Source organism: Equus asinus, chromosome 26 (genome assembly GCF_041296235.1).
Source record: "Equus asinus isolate D_3611 breed Donkey chromosome 26, EquAss-T2T_v2, whole genome shotgun sequence".
In the NCBI taxonomy this organism is placed as follows: Eukaryota; Metazoa; Chordata; class Mammalia; order Perissodactyla; family Equidae; genus Equus; species Equus asinus.
Genome location: NC_091815.1, coordinates 38373385 through 38390229, shown reverse-complemented (window position 1 = coordinate 38390229; position 16845 = coordinate 38373385). Strand labels below are relative to the sequence as shown.

Below are 16845 nucleotides of genomic sequence, written 5' to 3'. Positions count from 1 at the left end.
GAATGCTGTGAGGCTATGACTGCCCCTTCCTGTCACCTTTAGCCCCATTGTTTTCCCTCAAAGGTCAATGTTTACACTCTTTAGTCTCTTCCCTGCATGCAAACCACACTGTCTGGTCCCTTAGTTGGGGTAAGGCATGGAGAACGTTTGGGAATGCCTATCTTTTCCGTCCCTTTATGAGGTGAGATCCTCCTGTGGCTGACCTTCCTGTTGCTCCTTCCTTCAAGTCCCAGCTGAGCTCTCATGGGACAGGGCTATGAGCTGAGGGTCTGGACTCTCGATGGATATGGAATGGGAGCTCTTCACCTGAGACGAGGAGCTCCAGAGCCTCACTTAGTTGTGAGAACAGGCAGGGGGCGGCACTGTCTGAACCATATCACTTGTAGGTCCTCTTGTGGTCTGAGACCACAGGACTGATGGTGAAGTTGGCTTGAAAAAGTGCAGCCATGTCCTGCAGATGATGGTGCTGGGGAGGTCAAGTGACCTCTCCTTGGACAAATGGAAGGTATCCTACCAGGTCTCAGAGTGACACTGCAGGGTCATGTTTTCTCCCCAGGGTGCTGAAGGCCCTGGCTAGGCCAAGAGGGAGGATTTGTCCTACATTCTAGGGGAGATAAAGTTATGGTGTGTAGAGATCTGCCCCATTCCCACATGCTTTTGACCCCAAGCTGAGGGATCACAGTCCTCTCTCCAGGGACTCTATCTGTGACCCCCTCTCAGCTCCTCCCAGTCCTTCTGTGTGGGTCTGTTTTATCTCCTTGCCCCTCACTCCCCTGTCTCAGTCACTATCCCTCAATCACTGCCCCATCTCAGCCTCTGCTTCAGAACCCTCTCGCTGGACCCCATCACCACTAAGGGCAGCCTTGGGCAGACAATCTGGATACTGGACAGAGCAGGGGCTCATCACCCATGATCAGGATGACCACGGGGGATCTTGGGGCTGATCATGCATGGGAGAGGTGTGTGCGCCATAGCACTGTACTGACTCACCTGGGTGTGGTTCACATGGCCCCGAGGGAATTCAGGGCATTGCTATCCATGAAGATGGTGGAAAGGAATATGAGTCCCTTGTAGTTATCAGAGTGAATCTGTCAAAGTCGGCCTCCGTGTGACACTGGAGGGTCAGGTTGTCTCCAGAGAGCACCAGTCAGCCTGACTGGACTGAGAGGGAGTGTTCCTTAAACACAGCAGGACAGAAGGGGACAGCTACTTCGCAGGGGATGCACACCCCACATTGCCCACTGGAGTCTGCAATGAGAGTTCTTGCTGGTCTACCCTGCAAACATCCCACTATGTGGTATAAGCCCCAGGAGGTCATGTCACCGACCCCACATCAACCTCAGAGCTCCACTGGGCACACAGCTTAGGTTAGTCATTTCGAGGTCCCAGGAAAGAGGTGGGTCAGGGACTCATCTATGGCGTCAAGACGCAAAGAGTTGCTGAAGTGTTACCACACATAGGGGTAAAAGATACGTCATCTGTAGGTCCCCCATGGGAGGTGTTCTTTGGGCCCACATGCAAGATAGCCTGCCCCCTTAAGGATAGAGCCTCAGTTCCACGTGATGGGGCAGGTCAGCTCTTCCCTCCTTTCGCACTTGGAAAGTGCCCAATGTGAGCTATGAACTACACGAGAGGGACACATTGCCTTCTGATGCCACCACAGGGTCTGTCATGGGCTGAGAATGAGGGTGCATCATATACTCTTGAGGGAGAATGAGTGAGTGGTGTTAAAGGGGGGACCATCAGCTCACATTCCCCTGGTGTGGACTGTGAGGGCTGAGGTCCCCTGAACCCCCAGTCTATTCCCTTCTTCCTTTGAGGAAGGGCCCAAAGTGGTGAGGGGAACTGTCATTGGGACTTTTCTTTTTCTAGAATCCTCTCCACCCCACAAATATCATCTTGCTTTTGATGAGAGCACCAAGGCTTAGGGATACTGTGTCTGTTCTTCAGGATCAAGCTTCCATTAAGTTTCCATCTGGAAATGGATTCCAGATCACCCTGACTTCATAGGCTGGCTCCCCACTTCACACAGCTGCCTGCCTTGAAATTACAGATAGTGGACATGTGACAGAAACTGAGACCACGGAGCTGGGAGTGAGGGTCCTGCCAGCTACTGGGGACAGTTCTGGGATAAGACTGAGTCAGGGGGCAGTGAGCTGGGCAGAAGACGTATAAATAGTTGAAATGGTTGTCCTAATCCAGTGTGTTTAAGCAAATTATTTCATGAGCTTGAAATCGTTCTTACAAAGAAGGAGAGTTCTCCCACCTAATTGTTACGTGGTGAAGATTCAGTGATGGGGTGTGTGCAGAACAAGCCTAAGGTCTGACATCCAGGAGGCTGAATCATGCACTGCTCCATGCAGGGCCAGATTCACGGGTGATGAGCTGGACAACCAGACAGGGCTCCGAACTGGGTTAATGTTCTGCTTTTGCTATATTTAAATTTAAACATGGGGCCCTGCATTTTCATTTTTCACTGGACCTCACAAAGTATACAGCTGGTTCTAGCTCTATGATTTTGTTTTTGTATTTGATAGGCTGTTTTCAGTTTGTTGTCTCTCTGTTATGCTGCATCAATGTGAAGAAGAATAATGAGGTTGGTCTTGGGACCATGGAACAGGTAGTTGGTCAATTTACTCCAACTCAAGGGGAAGTCATCAGGGGAGATTGTCGGCTTAATTTACAGTAGATTGAGAGTGTGTGTGTGTGTGTGTGCCTGTGCGTGTGTTACTGTGTGAAATAAACATTCCTGTCTTATCTCTTTTCTGTTGACAATCAATCCATTCATCCACCCATTCTATACAAATATCAACCATATTTCACACAATGTGCTGACAAAGAAGACTGAAGTATGTGCATAACTGACATGGATCCTGTTCTCTGATCCCTGCTAGTTATGGGGATGTGATGGATATTATGTAAATAGTTACAAACTATATTTAATTATACACTGTGACATGTGTTATATAGAATAAATCTTTGGAGATTGGAGATTAGATAATAGAGGATCATAACTAGTCTGGGCATCACGGAAGATTAACCCTGTGAAGGTGAAGTTAGAGGATAGAGCTGACAAATGTGAAGCAGTCTTAGTGGAAGTAGACAAGAGTGTTAAGAATTCCATAGAGAAGAAGTGGAATAGGTAAAGGTCCCAAGTTAAGAGGGATCAAGGCTGCTGAGTACCACACAGTCTCCAGTGTCCTTGGATCTGAGCTGGGCTAACTTCCGTGCAGTCCACCTGCCTTCCATTCCAGGCGGTCAAGTCCAGGACAAATCCTGCATAGTTTGGGTCAGATGAGGGGATAATGGAGTGAGAGAGAACAGAGGCACAGAACGTGGCATACAAGAAGGTCTGACATAGGAATTCCACAGGAATTCTCCCCCATGAGCTCTCTATTCCCCTCATTGAGGACCAAGCAGAGACCAGGCATCCTGAATATGGTTCCGTCTGTAACCAAGTCTTTCTGTGATCCTCACACTACTGCATAATGGATCTGAACCCCATCTCTGAATTAACTATCACACCCATGTTGGTGGCCTCCATCTGAATTTAGCTTCTTGGTTCATGATATCTTCAGAAATCCACATGGAGCCAGTTTAAATTCTGAATTGCATACCATCTGGTATTGGACAAAGTGTTTCTTCAGAGGCCCAGTTTCTCACCCAGGCAGAAGCTCATTGTCTGATTGGACTCTGGTAAGGCTAATCAGGTAGGTGGAGGTCACGTTTTGTGGAAAACACAAGGCCAATACATGAGGTGTTTGCTATAACTGATTAACAGCCACTTTGTTGGAAATTAGTCACTAGTGTAGGATGTGGATTTCACCACCCTACTTCAACCCCACCTCACTAAATTGCATGGGCAATAATGATAGGTTATAGCAGAAATGCACTATCTACCAATAATGATGAGTTGACATAAGTTCACGAAATGAAAGTCAAGAAGAATATTAGCGGTGTTCTCACAGCACTGTGGTTTCCATCTTGACCAAACCTTCCCACTTCACCTTGTATGTAACAATCACTGGGATTGCATGGAATTTTTTCTTTGTTTATTTAAAAGATTAAACTTAATTATGCCTCCATAAATAATAAATATTTCTCCTTTGAACTTCACGTAATTCAGTAACCCACACACTTCTACACTCCCCATAATTTTTTCCATTCGTTCACTATTATGGTTAAAAACGGATCTGTATTACTGTAGTAGTTTTACTTTGTGAATTTTACTAATGTATAAATTTCCACTGCGTATATATACCAAACTAGTCATTTTTTGTGAGATTTATTTCTGTGCATTTTGTCGGATATGAACAACATCCTGTCGATAGTCTCATGAATGTATCATTATGCACATGCACACATTTTCCTCTAGGGAATATACTTATAGGTCAGAGATGAGTGTCTCTTTCTTTGAATAATAATTACTATCTACTGTAAAAGCTGGCTGAGGCAATTTGTACTCCTACCCGTAAAGTATTGCTATTCTAAGACTCAATATTTTCTCCCACAATTGATATTGCCATTGCTTTCTCTTTTGTGTTTAAATGAATGTGCTAGGGTGGTGACATCATAATTTCACTGAAACTGCCATAAATAGAAGAGGAAACAATGCTATAATGACATTTAATATAGAAGGAAACAACTGTCCGCGTAGGGCTATTGGTGAGGCGAGCCGCCTCTGGCTCCTACTCACCTGAGAAAGACAATTCTATTCATTACTCCCCAACTCTGAATTCAGTACATTCACACTGGCATCTTGAAGTTGGCCATGAAGTGAGTATTTACACCAAAGAAATAGACAAGTGCCGCAAATAAGTGCTTTTGGGAAAATGACTTTTTAATAAAGCTGGTTTACCAGCTCACCACCAAGCTGTCTCTTCAAGCACCAGTACATTCATTCAAACTGGTGATATTCCTAAAGAAACTATACCAGGTATCATCTGATAGAAAGAGAAGAGTTTGACAGGTCTAGAGGGGATTTTAGTAAATGGGTTTGTTTTTATCTGTTTCAAACAGGACTTGATATTCGCCCATTTATTCAGGTATTTAAACAGTATTCTGCTTCTGGGCTGAAGAGATGCAGGTCAAGAGCACACATCAGTGAACGTGGAATTTAAAAATAAAGAAAAATGTGTTACAAGCCAGTGGACCAGAACATGAAGGTGGATAAAGGTGAGAGACGTACCCCATGTTTCAGTGGTGAGAAAAGACGAGAGGGCAGTCAAGGAACTGCCAGACTGGGAACACCTAGACATTTTCCTGTACCCAAACCACGTTTACTCCATTGAGATCCTCAAAGACAGTTCAACCAACATATGCTGCAGACTTTCTCTGAGAAACTCCTCGACATGTAAGATGCATTTCCAAAGTTCTGCCATTCTGAACAGTGCATTGTTCTCTCCTGTGTTTACCTCTGGCTGCATCTTGGGTCCTTGTCTGGCTGTGCCAAGGCTGAAATAGCAGAACCCCAAGGACCACCAGGATCAAACCAGCCATGCCCGTCCGGATGAGATTCTCCACTGTGTAGTCTTGGGGGTGTGAGGCTAGGAATTGTGGACAAAGAGGTCACAGAGGTCAGAGCAGAGCAAAATCACCCCAGGATCCCTGGATGTCCACCCAGGGCACCCGCCTCCTATTGACTCCTTAGCAGTTCCGGAACTGAGAATTTCTCCTACTCACCACTCTTGGGGTCTGACTTGTTTCGTGATGGACTGATGGCATCAGCTGCTTCTGAGAATCATAAAATGAAGGAGTGAATGAAGAGTTGGGTAGATACAAACCTTTTTCCTGGGTTCTCTGCTCTCATATTCCCCACTTCTCATATCTGAACTTTGATATAATCCCTTAATGAACCCGTCTTTCCTTTCACCAGGTACCCTCTGGTCTCCTCAGTGGAATTCCCTCAGCGTCCCTGTTCTTTGAATTCAGAACCTGCATCTGAGTCGCTTTGGAAGAGTATGGCTGTGTCCCAAGAGCTAACGATTAGGATGAAATATGGATTAGGTCTCCCAACACAGAAATAATGAGTGTTGTGCATCCTCTGCTCAGTCTTAGATATAAGAATGCATAATTTTTCCCCTACAGCTGAGAGCCCCCCTTACTGAACAGCTGAGGCAACAGAGTTCATGGTTTGGAGGTTGGAGTCAGGGGCTCCTGAACATCCCCTTCTCTGGAGATTCCCCTGTGCCCCTCATTTATTACTGTCTCAGATTTCCTGAGGACAGGACCCTGAGCTGACTGAGCTCAGAAAGGATAGGGACAGGGGCCCCTCACCTAAGATCACGAGCTCCAGGGAGTCACGGGGGTGTGACAACAGGTAGGGGGAGCTATAACACCTGTAGGTCCCCCTGTGGGCTGACGTCACAAGACTCATGGAGAATTGTGCCTGGTACTGCTGAGCTTGGTATTTGATCTAAGATGCAGGGGGGGATCAGATGACCCCTCCTTGGATAGAAAGAAAGTGCCCCTCAAGCTGCATGACTGACACACCAGGGTCATGTTTTCTTCTGAGGTCACTGTGGGGCCCGGCCTCACAAGAGGGAGGGTATGTCAGGGAGCTGTCCTAGAGAGAGGAAGAGTGGGTGAGGGGCTGCCCACCCACCTTGTTCTGAACTGAGAGTCCCCAGGCCTCTCTCTCTGAGGACCCTCATCTCTGTCTGTCTTGTTTTCTCTGAGTCTCCTCCCATCAATTCCCTGTCTCTCTGTCTCTCTTCCTCTCTGGAGACCACACACGCTTCTTCCTGACATCACCACCTGGGGCTCCCCTACAGGGCCTGTGCACTTCTGGAGTCCCTGACTGACCCGCTGTCTCTTGATCTTCCACCAGGAGGTCTGGGGGGTCACTTGGGGCTGACCACTTGGAGGAGAGGTTGTGTTCACCACAGCATCTGTACTGGCCCTGTGGGAGAGTCTCACAGGGACCAGCGGAAAGTAAACTTGAGAGATACCACCTTGGGGATGCAGACCCAGGCACAGTGGGAGACCACGTAGCCCCTCCTTTTACAGAGCAAATCTGACCTTTCCAATGTCAAAGGGACACTGGAGGGTCAGGTTCTGTCCAGAGGCCACAACAGAGCCCTACTGAGTCAGAAGGGAGGGATTCCCAGACACACCTAGGAGAAAGACCACCTGTGAATTGCAGTGGCCGATTCCTCCCATAAACCCCCTTGTACATCCTGGACCCCAGGTCTCACTATCTCTAACCCTCTGTGTCTCTGGTCCTGGATCCCTGTGCTTCCCTCATACCACCTCTCACAAGGCAATTTCCTGAGAATAAAGACACAAATAATCGGTCTGGTGTCTCAAAACATGGTTGGGGCCAGGAAAGGACTTCCTCACCTGGGACCAGGAGCTCCAGGGGGTCACTGGGGTCTGACCACACCTGGGGTTTGTTCCTGTAACAGCCATAGCACCTGAATGTCCAATTTTGACTATGGGTCATGGGGTCCACAGGGAACAGAGCCTGGAAATACCCATTGAGGTTTAGCTGTGAGTCCAGGGTCCAGGAGGGCTGGTGTTCTCCTTCCTTAGTCAGAATGAACCTGTCAAATCCCAGCCATGACCCACACTGTAGGGCCACGTTCTCTCCTGTTGTCACCACAGGGCTTGGCAGGGCTGAGAGGGAGGGTTTGCTGTATGCTCCTAGGAGAGGAGGAAGCAGCATGCAAAATGGGGCTCACGCCTCCCTCATATCTTCCAGGGTTGGGTTGTGAGAAGGGAGACGCTCATGAGAGCAGACTCCCTTCCTGAGGACAGAGCCTGAGACTGGGACCCCTGAGTGTCCTCTTACCTGTCACCACCAGCTCTAGGGGGTCACTGAGTGTTGAGAAGCCAGTATGGCTCATATAGTAACAGCGATATCGCCCTGCATGTTGCTCTGTCATGTATGGGATGGAGAACTTGGCCTCGTGCCTGGGCTCCCATGGTTTCTGTTGGTCCCAGGGTGATGAGCTTCTCTCTTTATCCAGACAGTACTACTGGGCCTCCAGAATCCCCTGACACCAGATGGTCAAGGTCCTCCCCCAGGGGATCACAGAGCCTGGCTCAGCCCAGACAGTGGGTTTGGGGAGGGTCCCTGGAAGGAAATCAAAGTCTGGGTCACAATATATTGCCACCCTTGCCCCAGTTTCCCAGTTCAGCTCCAGAACCTCCCAGAAGTCTCCCACATTCAGCCCAAACATGCTGTTCTCAGTCTCCAACTGCTCGGGGCGACCTCTTGTCCCCAGTGAGGAAGTGGGACCTGGGACACCTGCAGACAGACTCTCCTGCCTGCTCTGGGGCCCTTGGGCCCACACTCAGCCCTGGAAGAGAGTTCCCTGTGAGAGATTTGCCCCTGAAGTGTGAGCAGAACCTCTTCTCAACGTGAGCCTCCTGAATCCTGGGGTCTCCTGACAGACCAGGGCCTGGCTGTGGGGTGGGTTCCCTTCCAGACCAGGGCTTCCCCTCTCCCTCCTCAAATCTCACCAAGGTAGAGCAGGGCCGTGAGAGTGGGGATCATGACATCTCCTACCTTTGGTCCAAGTTGTGCAGATGGAGGAGACCACAGTGCTCAGAAGGACAGAGAGATGCACAGGGTGTGGCACTAGGAGGCTGGTCCTTCCAGCCACAGGGTTGTCATTGCAGCAGCCACACAGGAAGGGGAACTGTCCTCTCCAAGAGCCTAGCTCTTGTTTTAGCAGGGCTGGGGCAGAGGCATGGACTGGGTTCTCTGGAGACATTTCAGACAAAAACCAGTTCTCCTCTCACCTCCAGCCACTGTCTGCCTGATCTGGGCTCATGTCACCAAGGGCCAAGTTTTAGCAGCAAGTAGATGTGGTGTCTTCCTGCGATGCCTCTTCCAGATGAGGGAGACCTAGGGCATGTCCTTCCCTCTCAGAGCTGACCCCATGGGGTCTCCTTTATCCTCAGCCCATCCATCAGAACATTGCTATTGTGTCCCCACCACGGACAGTGGTCATCCTGGCCCTGGAGATGCCGCGGGGAAGATGCAGGTTCCTGGTGCACTGCAGAGCTCAGATCAGCAGAGACACACGCTCAATTTTCAGGTCGAGGTCATTGTGACAATGAGTACAAAGGAGAAATACAGGGAAATAAGGGAAGGAAAGATCACTCTTCTCCTAGTTCCAGAGTGTGGGGTTTCTTTCTATCACAGCCCCCTTTACAGACTTCTCTTTTTTTCTTGCAACAGCATCCACCCCCAGCTGTCTCTGGGAAGAAACCTCTGAGTCATTACTGCCCCCTCGGCACCCCTGGTTTTCTTGTGCAGAGCTCCCCTCCTGATCCTGCAGTCATTTCTTCAGCTTTATGAGCCTGTGAGTGGGTTAGTGCTCTGAATTTGTGGGCAAATCTGTTTCTTATATAAATATTCCTCCATCATCCACTACCCATGTGACCTTGAGAATTAATGCTCAATCTCTGAACCTCACTTTCCTCATCTGCAGCACACTGTCGTGAACCCCACTCCTCAGAGTGATTTGGGTGGTCAGTGGTGATGAGTTCATGGGAGTGATCAATCACTGTCCAGGCAAGATTAAGACATGAGTGGGTTAGGACAGGAAGGGATCATGGGATCAGACTCCACAGTCAAGTGGATAGTTGATGTGGCCAGTCAAGAACTCTCATCTGCTCCTAACACTGAGAAATCCTACTTACAATATTCTGAAATATATAGCCACAGACACATGCAGAAAAAGAGACATGAAAGTTCCCATAATGGTGATGGAACCACAGGAAAGAATAGAGAACAAAGGAGAGTGGCCACTGGTGCCTGGGACCATCAAGGGATTCTAGTGAGGAGATCACCTGTGTGGACACAGAGGGTGATCCCCATACTTACAAGAAGGGAAAGTTCAGGGCTTCAGGTGAAGGTGTTTCTAGGTGGGCTCTGGAATACCTGCCCACTGCCCTGAGCCCGTGGTCAGTACTCAGCAACCCCTCCTGTGTATCCTGAAATAGATTGAATACGGTATCATCAGCTATGGGTGCCTCCCCACATGTGAACGTGAGGTTCCCAGTGGAACATCCCTGAGGGCACAACCCTGAGCAGATGCTAAATTTGAGAGCCTGGATGCCATGGGGCAGGAATGGCTGTAACAGTTCCCCCTTGTCAGCCTGACTCCTGGGACAGCCCTGGGGAAAACCATCTCTGGCAGACAAAGTGTGTGGGAGCAGAGCCTTCTAACAAGAATGGACAGTCGAGAGTCATCCTAATCATGACGAATGTGCTATGAACAACGAGCTACTGATTAATGGGGATATCATATGCAAGGAATAGGGTCAACAGGAAAATAGGAGAGTAATCTTAAATTAAACATGTTTAAATATCTTAAAAATAAATGGAGAAATGGAATTTTTGATTCAAGTTTATGGATTGTTTTCATAGAATAGGCAACTACTGAATTGAATTACAAACTTTGTGATGAAAATTACAGCAAAATTAAGACACTAAAAACATTCACCCCCTCAAGGACAAGACAGCCTAAGGACCTAGTATGAAACTGGAACACACTAAGGAGGGAATTTTCCAGATTTCAGAGTAGAGAGACCAGAAAAGGAAATTTAAGATACTTGGAGAATAAAATGCGGAAGACTGATGTCATATTTATTGTAAGTGTCAGAGGAAAGAAGGGAAATGACGTCTACCAACAGCTCAAGAGATAAACAATTGAACTTTTTACAGAGAAGAGGAATGACTAAACATTAGGAAGCATGTAATTAAAAATGACATTTGTGTTTTGACCCTTCATTGTAAATGAAGAAAATGGAGGGCAAATTTAAAAAAAAAATGTATCATACACTGAATTGTACACTTTAGACAGTAAGTTTTATTTTATGTGAATTTCAACTCAAAAAAAATTGAGGAGGGACTGCCCTTGGGCCCTATAGAAGTCCTAAAATTACTTCCTAGAGAAAATTCAAATTATTGTCAATAGAATCAAAATCTCTTTGGGAGCAGACATCTTCTTAGGCAAAATAGATGCCAAAAGAGATTGTAGAAATACCTTCCAGCAATTAATTGTTTGTGAAGAATTTTCTCCTGAGCCAAATTATTTTTAAGGGATAAAGATGAAATGGTCAGCAGGGGCAGATCCCTAAACAGGAGGAGACTCTGACCTGAATCTCACATGTTACACCCACCACATGAGACCACTTCTTCATGAGAGATAAGAAGAGCTTTAGGGGGGTGGATCCTTGACCATCAGGTGGATTTTCCTCAACTGGAAGTTGAATCCCACACTTTATTTGAAATGGGAAAATGTTTCCAAGTAACCTGATAAAGAGAACAAAAGTGAAAGAAGGCATTTCCAGAGCTGAAAGTTCTTAGATATTTTACTATTTTCACACTCAGTGAAAGGAATACTAAGTGATGAAATTGAGTTAGGAGAACAATGAACTCATAATGGAGAAAGTGAAATGCAATAGTGAGGAAAAAATGATAAGTAAGGGAAAATTATGCAAACACACACTTGCACACAATACACACACTCCCACTTTTGCACGCACACAGGTGCTCATAGACATACAGATGTACACACACACATATTTATATATATGAGTACTCAGAATTCAGGTAAAGTGTAACTAGAACCTTGTCTTCTCTAAAGGAAGAGGATAATGAAAACTTCCTCAGAAATAAACCTGTAAATACATATATTAAAAATGAGAGTACTTAAATTTAGAAATAGAATAACTTTCAAAATGCTTGGTGTAATTAAATGAAATACATTTTTTCCAGCTCTATTAAGGTATAACTGACAAATAAAAATTGTTTAGATTTAAAATGTACAACTTGATGTTTCAATATATGTATACATTGTGAAATAATCAGCATAATCAAGCTAATTAACACATCCATCGCCTCACATAGTTACTGTTTTGCATTTGTGTGGTGAGAACAATTAAGATCTACACCCTAAGCCAATTTCAAGCACACAATAGAGTTTTGCTAGTCGTCATCACATGACTGTGCATCAGATCTCCAGAACTTATTCACCTGCATAACTGAAACTTTGTACCCCTTGATCAACATCTCTTCATTTCCCCCTTTCCACAACCCCTGGCAACCACTGTTCTACTCTGTTTCTATGAGATTGACTATTTTAGACTTGAATGAAATTGTATTGTATTTGTCTTTGTCTTGCTTATGTCACTTAGCATAATATACTCCAGGTTCACCCATGTTGCCACAAATGGAAGACGTTCCTTTCCTTCTTTTTTAAAAGATGAATAATATTCCTTTGTACATATATACCACATCTTCTTTGTCCATTCATCTGCTGATGGACATTTGGGTTGTTTCCATAACGTGGCTATTGTGAATGATGCTGCAATGAACATACGAGTTCAGATACCTCTTTGAGATCCTGATTTCATTTCCTTGGGATGTACACCCAGAAGTGAAATCGCTGGATCAGATGGTAGTTCTATTTTTAAATTTTTGAGAAATCTCCATACTGTTTTCCCAAATGGCTGTACGAATTTATATTCCCACCAAAAGTACACAAGGGTTCCCTTTTCTCCACATCTTTGCCCAAACTTTTTTATCTTTTGTCTTTTTGATAGCAGCTATTGTAACAGATGTGAGGTGATATCTCATTGTGGTTTTGCTCTACTTTTCCCCAATGATTAGTGATTTGAGCATCTTTACACATACCGATTGGCTGTTTAGATGCCTTCTTTTGAGAAATACCTATTCAGGTCCTTTGCCATTTTTTAATTGGGTTATTATTATTATTATTCTAGCATAGAGTTGTTTGAGTTCCTTATATATTTTGAAAATTAAGATACATGGTTTGCAAATTTTTCTCCCATTCTGTAAGTTGCCTCCACTCCATTGATTCTTTCCTTTGCTGTGCAGAAGCTTTTTAGTTTGATGCAATCCACTTGTCTATTTTTGCTTTTGTTGCCTGGGCTTCTAATGTCACATCAAAAAAAATCATTGCCCAAAATGACGTAAGAAGCTTTTTACCTATGTTTTCTTCTAGTAGTTTTATGGTTTGGGGTCTTGCATTTAAGTCTTTAATTTTGTGTTGATTTTTGTATATCATGTGGGTTGACGGCCCAATTTCATTCCCGTTTGTGTGGATATTTAGCTTTCCCAATACCATTTATTGAAGACACTATCCTTTCCTCATTTTATGTTCTTGGTACACTTGTTGAAGATTAGTTAGCTAAAATAACTAAGATAATTATTTTGAATAATTTGTCAGGCAACTCATCGATCTCCTTTTTCTTATGGTTAGTCAATGGAGATTTTTTTCCTTGGGCTGTGTTGTATTTCCCTGATTCTTCGTGTTTCTTATAGCTTTGCTTTGGTGTTTCACATTGGAAGAAGCAGTCACCTCTTCCAGTCTTTATGGTCTGGTTCTGGCAGGGAAAGACCACCAATCAGCCCAGTTACAGCTCTGTGAGCCTATCACACATTTTCTGTGACTGTGCAAGCTCCACTCCTCCACTTCCTCCTGGGGGAGCAGTCTCAAGGCTGGGCACCTTCTCCCAATCTTGCAGAGTGGTGTCGGCCACCACACACCTCATGCATCTTTTTCCCAGAGGGCAGTGCCCTGAAATATTAGGATGTTGGGTGCAAGCTCCACTCTTCTCCCTCCCTCCTGGGGGAGCAGTCTCAGGGCTGTGCCTGTTCAGAGAGCCCCTATCTGCTGTTCTCGGCTTCCCCATGTGCATCTGCCAGTTCATTCTCTGGGTGAGGTGAGACACCAGTAGGTCTCTGGGGCAGTGCCCTCAGATGCAGCTTCACCCACTCTTTTCTCCTAGGGAGAAATCCTGGGCTGAGCTGCTCTCTCAGTGGCTTGGGGGAAGGGTGACGTGGGTAAAGTGAAACTGCTTTTTTTATCCATTTCAAAGTATTTTTTCTTGGTTTTATGCTTCCCCGAGGTGTTGCAACTTATTAACTGGATTCCGGAATCAAAATATCTTAAAGATATTTTGGCCCAAATATTGTTGTTTTTTCAGTGTTTCTATGTGGGAATGAGAGCTGGGACTTCCTATTCTGCCACCCTGCTGAAATCACTGGAAGAAAATATGGATTTAATTTCTAGAAAGCATCACAGCAAGATCAGAAATGGAAAAATAGAAAAGTTTTGAATATACAAATGAAATACAATGAATAGAGTAAACAGACATCTATCACAGTTTCAGGATAAAAGAAGTGAGAATGGCGTTAGGCAACCTGAAGAGAGAGTGGCTGCAGTTTTTACAGAAATGAAGAATAACATGGATTTAAAGTGCAGGAAATTAAAAATTAAATCATATCTTTACCCTGGTAAAGAAATTGAGAATAAATTTTTTAAAAATTCTGAAATTAATGGAAAAATGCAAGTTACCCTCCGCTGACAAGCTTACTGGGATTGGACATCTCAAGAGCAAAAAGAGGTGACAGAAAATACTGCAGAAATACCCTCAAGATAGTAATTGTGAATACAGAATTTTATACTGAACCTAGCATTATTAAGGGGCAGAGCTGAACTGTCAGCAGTGGACAAATATTTAAACACTAAGCGACTCAAGGAATATCTGACATATTGGGGCTCGTGTCTCATGTGTTAAACTCACCATGTCAGGCTGAGCCCTTATGAGAGATAAGGAGGGCGGTGGTGGACAGATCTCTTAAATACCAGATGTTTTTCACTCTAACAAGTTGAGCGGACTTGTTTATTGTATGTGAGGTGGGAAAGAGTGAAGAATTGAGGGCTATTTTACTTTATGCCTTGCTTGGCTAGAGGAGTCAATGGAGCTAACACAGAATGGAGGACCCCAAGAGGAGAAGGAGGCTTGGGGAGCCGTTTGTAATACTGTCAACTGAATCACAGAGGGAAGCACCACTTCCCTCCTGGCCTGGATCTGTGGTTTTGCTTCTCCCGAGCGCTTCCTTTCTCTGACTTCCTTGTTTCTATGAGCAGCAGTACCACCTCTTCATCACTCGTCCATCAAAACCTCTGAGTCATTTCTGCCTCCTCATGACCTCTTGTCCCCCAGAAAACAGCTCTTCATCTGAAACTGTGGATTCTGTCTCCACACTTTGGGAAATCACTAGCTGGAGACAATTGATGGGTTTCATTTGTTCTTTTTCCATTCATCCGTTGACAGACATTTGGGCTGTTACTTTTTGTTTATTATGAATAATTATTCTATGAACACACTGCATAAGTGTTTGTTCAAATATGTGTTTATAATTCTTTTTTCTTTTCTTTATTGTGGTAAGAGCACTTAGCATGACATCTACTCTCTTTACAAATTTTCATGTACAGTACGGTATTGTTAACTATAGGCACACAATCGAATGGCGGATCTCTAAAACTTATTAATTTTGCATAACTGAAGCTTGAAACTAAAAGGGGAATTCTATGTCATATGGTAATTCTTGGCTTAAATTTTTAAGGAACTCCCAAACTGCTTTACACAGTGGCTGAATCATTTCACATTCCTACAAACATTATATGTGGATTCAGACTTCTCTGCATTCTCATCAACACTTGTTATTTTTTTCAAATTATGTTCAATGAAGTAGGTATGAAGTAACAACTCATAGTGGTTTTATTTGCCTTTCTCTAATTGGTAATGAGTTGATCATCCTTCCTATGCTTGATGTCCATTTGTATATCTTCCTTGTAGAAATGTCTATTCAAACCATTGGACTATTTTTTAATTGGGTCATTTTTTTTGGTGGTTGTGTTAAAAATGATTTCTATATATTGTGGATACTAGACCCTTACTAGATATATGATTTGAAAATATCTTTTCCAGTTTTGTAGGTTGTTTTTTACACTCTTGATATATATTTTAAAATCTGATGATGTTCAATGAGTCTATTTTTTTCTTTGCTGCTGCTTCTTTTTTGTCATATCTAAAAAACTATTGTCAAGTCCGAGATTATGAAGATTGACTCTATGTTTTTCTCTAAGAATTTTTAAATTTTAACTCTTAAGTTGATCCATTTTGAGGTAATTTGTGCATAAGAAGTGTCCAGTTATTTTCTTTTGCCTGTGGATATCCAGCTTTCCCCATACAATTTGTTGACGACACCATTCTTTCACCATTGAGTGGTATTGTCACCTTTGTCAAAAGTCAACTGCTCATATGTATGGGTTTACATCTCATCTTTCCATTTTGTTTCATGCAGCTATATGTCTGTCCTCACGCTAAAACCACACTGTTTTGATTACTTTGAAGTAAGTTTGAGTCAGGAAGTGTGAGTTCTACAGTTTTGCTCTTCTTTTTCAAGATTTTTTGGGTCTTTTGCAATTATCTTGGATTAGAGAAAAGGCTTTTTCATTTCTGCAGAAATGGCCTTTGTTATTTTGAAAGGGATTGAATTCATTTTACAGATTGCCTTGGAGAGTATTGTTATCTTTACAATGGTAAATCTTCCAAGTCATGATCCTGGAATGTCTTTCCATTGATTTAGGCCTTTTCAAATTTCCTTCAGCAGATTAAAAAAGTAATATTATAGTGCATAAGTGTTGCATCTCCTTTGATAAATTTGTTCCTCTGTACATTTTCTTTTGGGTGCTCATATGAATTGAATTGTGTAGCCTACAATAATATGTTGGAGTCCTCAGTGCCAGTACCTGTTACTGTGACCTTTTTGGAAATAGGGCCTTTGCAGACGTAATCAATTGATAAGATCTTAATGAATTAGGATGGGCCCTAATCCAGGATTTCCATTGTCCTTATCGGAAGCAGAGAATAGGCATATAAGGAGTACATCATGTGAAGACAGGGATACATGAGCAGATGTCAGCCATGTGAAGATGGAGGTGGAGATTGAAGTCATGCTACCACAAGTCTAGGGGTGCCTGGGGCCAACAAGAGCTAAGAAGAAGCAAG

At 44.2% G+C, this 16845-nt stretch overlaps 1 pseudogene; it reads right to left on the bottom strand.

Annotated features, from left to right (window-relative positions):
• Positions 1-4717: 4717 nt before the first annotated feature.
• Positions 4718-8504, bottom strand: LOC106840902 (leukocyte immunoglobulin-like receptor subfamily A member 5; annotated as a pseudogene).
• Between the last annotated feature and the right edge of the window lie 8341 nt (positions 8505-16845).